This window comes from Squalius cephalus (assembly GCF_949319135.1).
Source record: "Squalius cephalus genome assembly, chromosome: 10".
Taxonomy (NCBI): Eukaryota; Metazoa; Chordata; class Actinopteri; order Cypriniformes; family Leuciscidae; genus Squalius; species Squalius cephalus.
This window is the reverse complement of record NC_137131.1, coordinates 42,323,498-42,332,220: the sequence shown is the minus strand read 5'-3', so window position 1 is coordinate 42,332,220 and position 8,723 is coordinate 42,323,498.

Sequence of the window (8,723 nt, the reverse complement as noted above, 5' to 3'; positions counted from 1 at the left end):
GAAAGAGATGCACTTATGCAAGCCAGAGACATATTTTGGATTGTAACGGGGTTCAGATGTTATGGGAAGAAGGAGGCGGGAACCGGCTAACATTCAAACATTTAATGATAAAAATAAAACAAATACAAAATGAAAGTAAAAGACAGCAGCCCCTCACGGACGACTGCTGTCACAATAAAACAGAGACAAAACACAACTTAAGTCCAGGCCTGTCCTCCTTTATGCTTCCGCTCCTCCGTGAGAGATACGAGACCGGTGCGTCTCGCAGGTGTCGCTCATCAGATTAATCACGCCACCGGCCTCGTGCTGCTCTCTCACGGCCCTCAGCCTCGTCCTGCTCGCCACATGGATTTTGAAGGGTGGACAGCTTGTTAAGCAGATAGTTGTCCCGTCTGCAAGAGGTTTAAGGCTAAGCCAGCGCAGCAGGCCACTGCCCCCTTACCGAGGGATAGAGTCATTGAATCTCCACCATTTGAAACCGCTGGGGTGGATTTTGCTGGGCCACTTATGGTGAAGACCAGTAATGGTACGAGTAAAGAGTACATAGCACTTTTCACTTGTACTGTCACTAGGGCCATACATTTGGAACTAGTCTCAAGTCAAAGTACGGAGAACTTCCTTTTCATAGCCAGGAGGGGACTTTATAAAGTCATATACTCAGATAATGCGAAGACCTTCAAACGAGCAGATCAAGATCTGAAGGAGCTATGGAAGTCAATCAAAGAGCCTGATTTCAGAATTTTCTTCGCTGAAAAGGGAATGACTTGGAAGTACATAGTCGAGCGAGCAGCCTGGTGGGGTGGGTTCTGGGAACGTCTTGTGAGATCAACAATGTCATGCCTTAAAAGAATCTCGGGTAAAGCCTCATTAGGTTTTGAAGAGCTAACCACCATCTTGACTGAAGTAGAAATTCAAGACCCTTTACTTATTTTCACCATGAGTTGGATGAACCTCGGCCATTAACTCCTGCTCATTTTCTGGTCAGTAATCGACTTACTTCCCTGCCATCCAAGATCGTTGCATCGAGCATACAGCCAACTGCTAAGAGTCGAGAGTCTGACAAAAAGATGGAAATATAGTCAGAGGTTGTTGAATGGATTTTAGACCCGTTGGCGCAGGGACTACTTGATGAATCTAAGATCCGCTCACCATTGTGTAAACACCGCGGCAGAGGCACTGAAGGTGGGAGATGTCGTCCTCATAAGAGAGGATAAATCATGGGCTTAAAATCATGGGCTTAAAATTAGCCCATAATTTACTCACCCTGAAGCCATCCTAGGTGTATATGACATTCTTCTTTCAGACGAATACAATCGGAGTTATATTAAAAAATGGCCTGGCTTGTCCAAGCTTGATAATGAGAGTGAATGGCTGTTTGTCTTTGGAAGTCCATTAAAGTGCTTTTATTCATAATATAAAGTACTCGACACGGTTCTGGGGGGGATAATAAAGGCCTTCTGAAGTGAAGCGATGCTTTCGTGTAAGAAAAATAGCCATATTTAAAACTTTATAGACTAAAATAACTAGCTTAGGGCAGACGGCCACACGCATCACGGTTGGGGGGTGTTACAATTTATTTGTCTTAATTGATATTGATTTATACTAAGTAATGGTAAATAATAAATTATGTTTACTTTAATGTTTGACCGTTTTGTTCTAAACCTTTACAATATATTAATACGAACTACATTACCCATGAGCAGGGGCGCTGGTGACGAGGAAGTAAGTGGAGCTGGGAGCGTCAGTCCACTAAGCACGCTGCACAGATGCTGTTTTGTTATGCTTTGCAACGTTTGTTTATCATATAATCTTGTTCAGTAAAGTGTCCCGTAGGCTGAGATGATGCCTGTCTCATTATTTTTGCTCCAACCTATTTCACTACGTTTGCACATTCTCAAAACATGTAATTTGAAAGAACAACAACTGAGCGTATAAGAAACTTAAGTCAATCTGCATTTTTATAATATAACAACAAATTAGAACTAAATGTTGTTGCAACCATGTATACATAAAAATGCATATTTGTCTGCTTCAGATATTACTGGTCATTTGGTGTTTCTATGATAAAAACTAACGATAATGAGATCCGATTAAAAACATGCTAAAAAGTCTTATATGTAAACTGTTTCATCTATTTATCAATATTAACTTACTATAGTCAAAGATGACTTCTCTTTCTGCCCACGTCTCGACAGCAGCTCGGTGTCTAGCGAGCAAAAAATTGCCTGGCAGTGCATGTGGCTCCTGATTATTAATAAAGTTGTTTTAGTTTGCAAAATGTGATTGCCTGTGTAAGGGTGGATTTCCTGCAGGGGTTGAACGTTGCTATATAGAGTGACAATATAGTATTGCAATAGGTAGCACTTCAAAGTCAATACCAAATCAAAACTAGTTAGCACATCATTTGTAACTGAAAAGGTTTAATGACAATATGGTAATGGTTAACACTTAAAATAGTTACAAAATAGATGTATGAGATGATAAAAACTTATACCATTAATTGTACCCAGCATATATGTAAAATGTTACCTGAGAGATAGAGTAGAGAGTAAGAGAGAAAGAAAAGAGGAGGCAAAGAGAGAGAGAGCCCCCAACGAACAAAGGGACCCCGCGAATCAGAAAGAGCAAGAGCATAAAAGAGACAGAGCAACAGTTACAGTCTTCTTCTATCCTTTCCCTGACCATGTGACTAAAACCCAAATGTGAGACGTTCAAACTGACCAATCAGATAATTACAACTTCCCCCATCGTACTAAAGGTGTGACAATTCATAGACCCCTGATGTACACACATCTCGGACTACAGGCCTTGAGCACTATCAGCAACTCAGCCTTCAGGAATTCCAAATGGTCCTTGGGATAAGAAAGAGGGGGGTTGAAATAGTAAAAGCAAATGTCTTTGTTCATTTCAGTAAAAGCAAATGTCTGTTCATTTTCAAATATCTTGGATTATTTTCAATCCTAACATAAATGTATCAAAAACGGATAGATCTGAAGTGCAAGCGCTTCAATCAGTTACAAAAATTACAATTTAACCATGTCATCTGGAAGAATTGGAAGAGAGGGAACTCTCTGAGAAAATAAAGGAAATTAACATTTGAACTCTCTCGTGAAATTAGAGAGATTAATTCCCCCCCCATTCCACCGTTCCTTCTCTCAGGTGATCCACCTGATCACCTGAAATTCACCCAAAAATCTATATGGTTAAATGTGAATAATTATCATACAGTATTATATATGTTTGGTATGATTTGTAATGTCTCAGTGTGACTGGTACAAATGTCTCATTCACAAAGATGTAAACCGAAAGGTAAAAAAGTTCTTAAGTGAGAGTTCTTAAGAGTTTAGGCTAGAGATAACTTGCACTCAGGTGTGTCTTCCAGGCAAAAGGCATCCTGCCCAAAAGGTGTAAAGGTAATGCAAATTCCTGTTGTTAGCAATTGTGAAAGAAGTTCCAGTAAAGAAATGCAACAAGAGGCTCAGGGCCACTACTACAGATATAAGTCGACCAATATTACTTCTCTTATAATAGCTTTGGATTGGCCATGCCGTGGTTTCCCACGTAAACTTAACTAAAGTAACATTAAATTAAAACGGAGGTAAGACACACCAAAATTTAGGTTGGTCAAGCAGCATTTTTACTGTCCTAAACGGAAAATCACTTCTTGTCTTTGCAAACCAAGTAACTTACACTTGAATTAGTGCCAAATATTAGTCATCACTAATCTGATGCAGACTTGCGATAACATACGAATCTGTTTAATCTACTTGGGAAAACAATTCCAGAGTCAGTCAGAATAAAATCAAATGTAACAACTTTGTTATGTACCTCTGCCTGAAGTAAACTTTACTTTAAATTCAAGTGTATGCAAAACTATGGGGGTATGCCAGTTTTTTTTATTGTGTAAGCGTGAATGCGACCATCTCAGGTATATAGCCAATTACCTGTTTAGTGACAAAAGCTGACGTTAAACATTGTGAGACCCGTGTTAAACAGAAGGCGTGAGGACCTCAAAGCGACATAGCTTCCTAATATGAATGTGTAAAATTTAAGTAAAGAGTTGAAAAGAATAATCAAATGTGCTGCTAAACTATTATATACAGTGCTATGCATAAGTTTAGACACCCATGCTAAAGTTGACTAAAAAGAGGAATAAAAAATCATCTTTTGGAAATTGAACTTAATGCCTTAATTTAAAAAATTAGGAAAAATCCAACCTTTAAGGACATCAATTTTCTTTGTGAATGAATAATGTATCGTAAATAAATAAATGTTCTTCCTTAAAATACAGGGTGCATAAGTTTGGACACCCCTATGTTAAATTCCCATAGAGGCAGGCAGATTTTTATTTTTAAGTATTTTTTTATTTATTTTTTTAGGATACTATGCATCCTGATAAAGTTCCCTTGGCCTTTGGCCTAGAGATTGGCATGGGGTACTTTCCATAAGATCATCTCTCAATACAAATCAAACCAGCTATTAGGCTAACTGAAATAAAACCATGCCAATCTCTAGGTATGGTGAAGGCTATGTGATGATGTGGGGCTATTTTAATTCCAAAGGCCAAGGGAACTTTATCAGGATGCATAGTATCCTAAATTGTTTTTTTTTTTTTTAATACTTAAAAATAAAAATCTGCCTGCCTCTATGGGAATTTAACATAGGGGTGTCCAAACTTATGCACCCTGTATTTTAAGGAAGAACATTTATTTATTTACGATACATTATTCATTCACAAAGAAAATTGGTGTCGTTAAAGGTTGGATTTTTCCTAATTTTTTAAATTAAGGCATTAAGTTCAGTTTCCAAAAGATGATTTTTTATTCCTCTTTTTAGTCAACTTTAGTATGGGTGTCTAAACTTATGCATAGCACTGTAAATGACCATTAACCAATTGGCATTCTAACCTAAATTCGAGGTCGTGATAAAATGGAGTCATAAGTTTAATTGAAACTAAATTACTTCGCGGAAGTAATTAAATTACTTCGCCACGCGGAAAAGACAGTAACATGCAGAGACCTTCACCCGTTCTATCGGATACCATCATTGGACCGATTTAGACGGGCTTACACCTGAAATCAAAACGCGGATGGTGAGCGCTAACGAAACAAGCCTAAATTAACATTAAACAAAGCACAAATCAGGTTATACTTACTCATTTAATTATTTGCAGTCCATAAAGTCCATCTGTAATCGTTCAAACGCGGGCTCCTTCATCTTCTCGTGCAGAAAATGGTGGATGGTCTGGCTCAAATTCGTTAAAATAGTACGTCACCATGACATTGAGTTTCTGGCACATGCGCATTGCACAGAAAATTGATAGAACCTATGTTTTGTTGTTATATGAACACGTTATTTAAAGTTTTCCATTTCCCTTCAAGTTGAGGTTGTTTTAACTCGCCCTATTGTATAGTGAGACACTACAAGTTGACAGGACATGATTTTACTTGTCCACCTGACTAAAACTCAGAATAATTTTTTACAGTGTAGACACTGGGGACATCAGAGACTTATTTTACATCTTGTGAAAAGGGCATTATACAACCCCTTTAAGCAAAATTAATGCAATTTGCTTTTGATTATGAGGTGAAATGTTTTGTTCTTAACAGGTTTCATGTGGTAACCTCATTGACGACTAATAATGAGCCATTAAGTGGTATAATAGATTTTTTTTGTGTGTGATATTTTCATTGTTGTATAAGTGCATTATAAATCTGCATTCTATAAAGACTGAAAGGTCTGCATTTACAAAGCCTGACACTGATCTACAGTCACAGAAAGGGCTTGAGATCAGACACCCACACTGTGAATAAAAGCATCTATCATATACCAGATCTGGATTAGGAAATACTCTATGTGACATATTAAACATTTACAGTGAAGAGGATTTCACATGAATAAAAAAAGACTGAACTATAAAAAGCCAACTTGAGAAAACGTTTTTTGAAGTTAGTATGTAGATGTCTGCAAGAATTCATTATAAATGCATCCGCTTATAATTAAATGTGGTCTGAACGCATGGTTATTATAGTTAACTTATAGCAAGAAGAACTGAAGAGTGCAGAATGTGCTGATAAAAAGCACAATTATATTTTATAACATACAAAAGAAAATGTTAACAAATAAAATTATATTTCATTTTCATTTAGTTTAACTGGATGTTCTAAAATAACAAAGCCTGGTTTTTTTTTTATAAAAGCTATTTAGACATTTGTAAAACTAAAACAAAACAAAATTACTAAAACTTTAACTAAATGAAAACGAAATTCCCCTGACGTTTTTATGATTTAACAACAGCAGTGTTCGCAGTTTATGCGAGTGTCAAGTGTCAAGCAGTTTATAGGCTGTAAATGGAAATAATCCAGGTTTATTAATGCGGGCACCGTTGCAAGTTTGAGGCCCGTTCCTATATACAACTTCAGTTTTTCTGTCTCATAATGCAGGTTTCTGAAATGACTCACAAAAACTTCAAACAAGGTTATTGAAGCTCCAGCAGTTTATATTGGCCTTGCTAAACACATTGGCACGTATAACACCAGTCCTATAGTGAACAGCAGCACTGTTCCTCTTTACACATGTGACCGTCCAACTAAAATCACACCAAAAGTGTCTGATGCTTTTGAAAGGAAACAACTGAGTCTTTATCCCACGGATGCTCCTTTCCAGCCTACGGCTTAAAATTATAAAGTGAACAATGAATTATTCAGTGAAACCAAGTTTCTATAGACATGACCTATTTTATGTTTGGGAATCTGCTGAAACCAAATGTTTATTATTAACTTTTTATTGTTATTTAATTATCACATTAAGGGAAACAAAACATTTTATTTTAACCTCCAAAATATTTCAGCCTTGAGGACTTAAGGCTTTGCTTTTATAAAAATCTATATCTATATCAAGTCTTATTGACTTAAACCAATCAAACAGCCTTGTGAAATAAAATGTTGTGTACTGTAATTTAACATACATTTGTGATTATAAATAAATGTTACAAAACTTGGCTATATGCCGACTTTCAATCGGGTACAATTTTAGCTCAATAATTTCGTAAAATTTTCTACGTACCTTTTTTATTTGATACATAACTAAATTTCAATACCTGAAGCAGGATAATATGTGGAAAAGATAATACAAATGGAATTGGATGGTTGGTGTTTCAACACCATTACTGTTACAGATCAGCCAGGCTCTCACACCAGCCAATCACAGCGCACTCCTTCACCTGAATACTAATCACACACACCTGCACCTCATCATCACTATCATCACCAGCACTATAAAGACTCACTCTTCACCTCAGTTCACTGTCTGGTCTTGTATATTTGTAGAGGACTACTTACCTTGATATCGCAAACCTTGAGTCTCCATCTCCATCTCATCACTAGCACACCGCTCTCCAAAGTATAATTGTTCATTTCACTTACCTGCATCCTGTCTCCGCTCTGTGTTGTCAAATAAAGGCTGAGAAATGCTCCTTCCACAAACCCTCAGTGCAGTTCCTTTGTTACCACATCAGTGACACGGATATCCAGATGAATGAGGGGAATGTGGAAACCATCCAGAACTGGCCCACACCATCCACCATCAAAGAGCTCCAGCATTTCCTTGGCTTCGCCAATTTCTACCGAAGGTTCATCCACGGTTACTGATCCATAATCCTCTCACCAGTCTCCTGAGAAACAAGCCCAAGTCTCCGTCCTGGTTACCATCTACCAACGAAGCCTTTCAACATCTGAAGGAGAAATTCACCAGTGCACCGCTCCTCGTCCATCCAGACCCCGAGAAACACTTCATCGTGGAAGTGGATGCCTCCACCAACAGGGTAGGAGCGATGTTATCTCAGCAGCAGGGGAACCCAGCCAAACTCCATCCATGCGCCTTCTACTCCAAGAAACTCAGCCCGGTGGAGAGTAATTACGATGTCGGTAATAGAGAGCTCCTCTCCATCAAGCTGGCCCTGGAGGAATTGAGGCATTGGTTGGAGGGTGCTCAACACCTCTTCACGGTTATAACTGACCACAAGAACCTTCAGTATCTCAAAGAAGCCAAGAGACTTAACCCTCGCCAGGCATGTTGGGCTTTATTCTTTACCCGATTTAACTTTTCCTCTCTATCATCCCGGCTCTAAAAATGTGAAGGCAGACGCTCTTTCCCGTTTGTATGTTCCAGAAGAGCCTGAATCCATCCTCCCAAGTGAAGTAATCATGAAGCCAATCCAATGGTCAGCAGGTTCCATTCCCTCTTCCAATGCCTCCAACGCTACTCCGTCGGGCTATCCCCCCGGTCGTCAGTATGTCACCAGAGCACAACGCACACCCCTGATTCACTCAGCACACACATCCAGGGTTCGTACAGATACTGTACAATGAAATTCCAGGACTTTCAAGGACTTTTCAAGCACTATTTTTGGGGGGTTTCAAGGACTTTAATCACAGATCTCATTTATCAAACATATACTTTATTTACTTTAAATTCAAAAAAGAAAAATAGATAAATGAAAATAAAACAATTTTTAAACTCATTTTAGAAATAAGGTACAGCACATTTAAGTGTTCAATGACTGTGGCAACTCTAAATATGAGAACATGAAAGTCACAGTACTTTCTGTGCATAAAAGACCACGTACAAAGAGGTAATAAACTTCTTATTCAGTGATATAACAGAAGTAGAGAAAAACATTTAACTTTCTCCCAATTAAACAGGAGTAATTTTACAGAAGTATT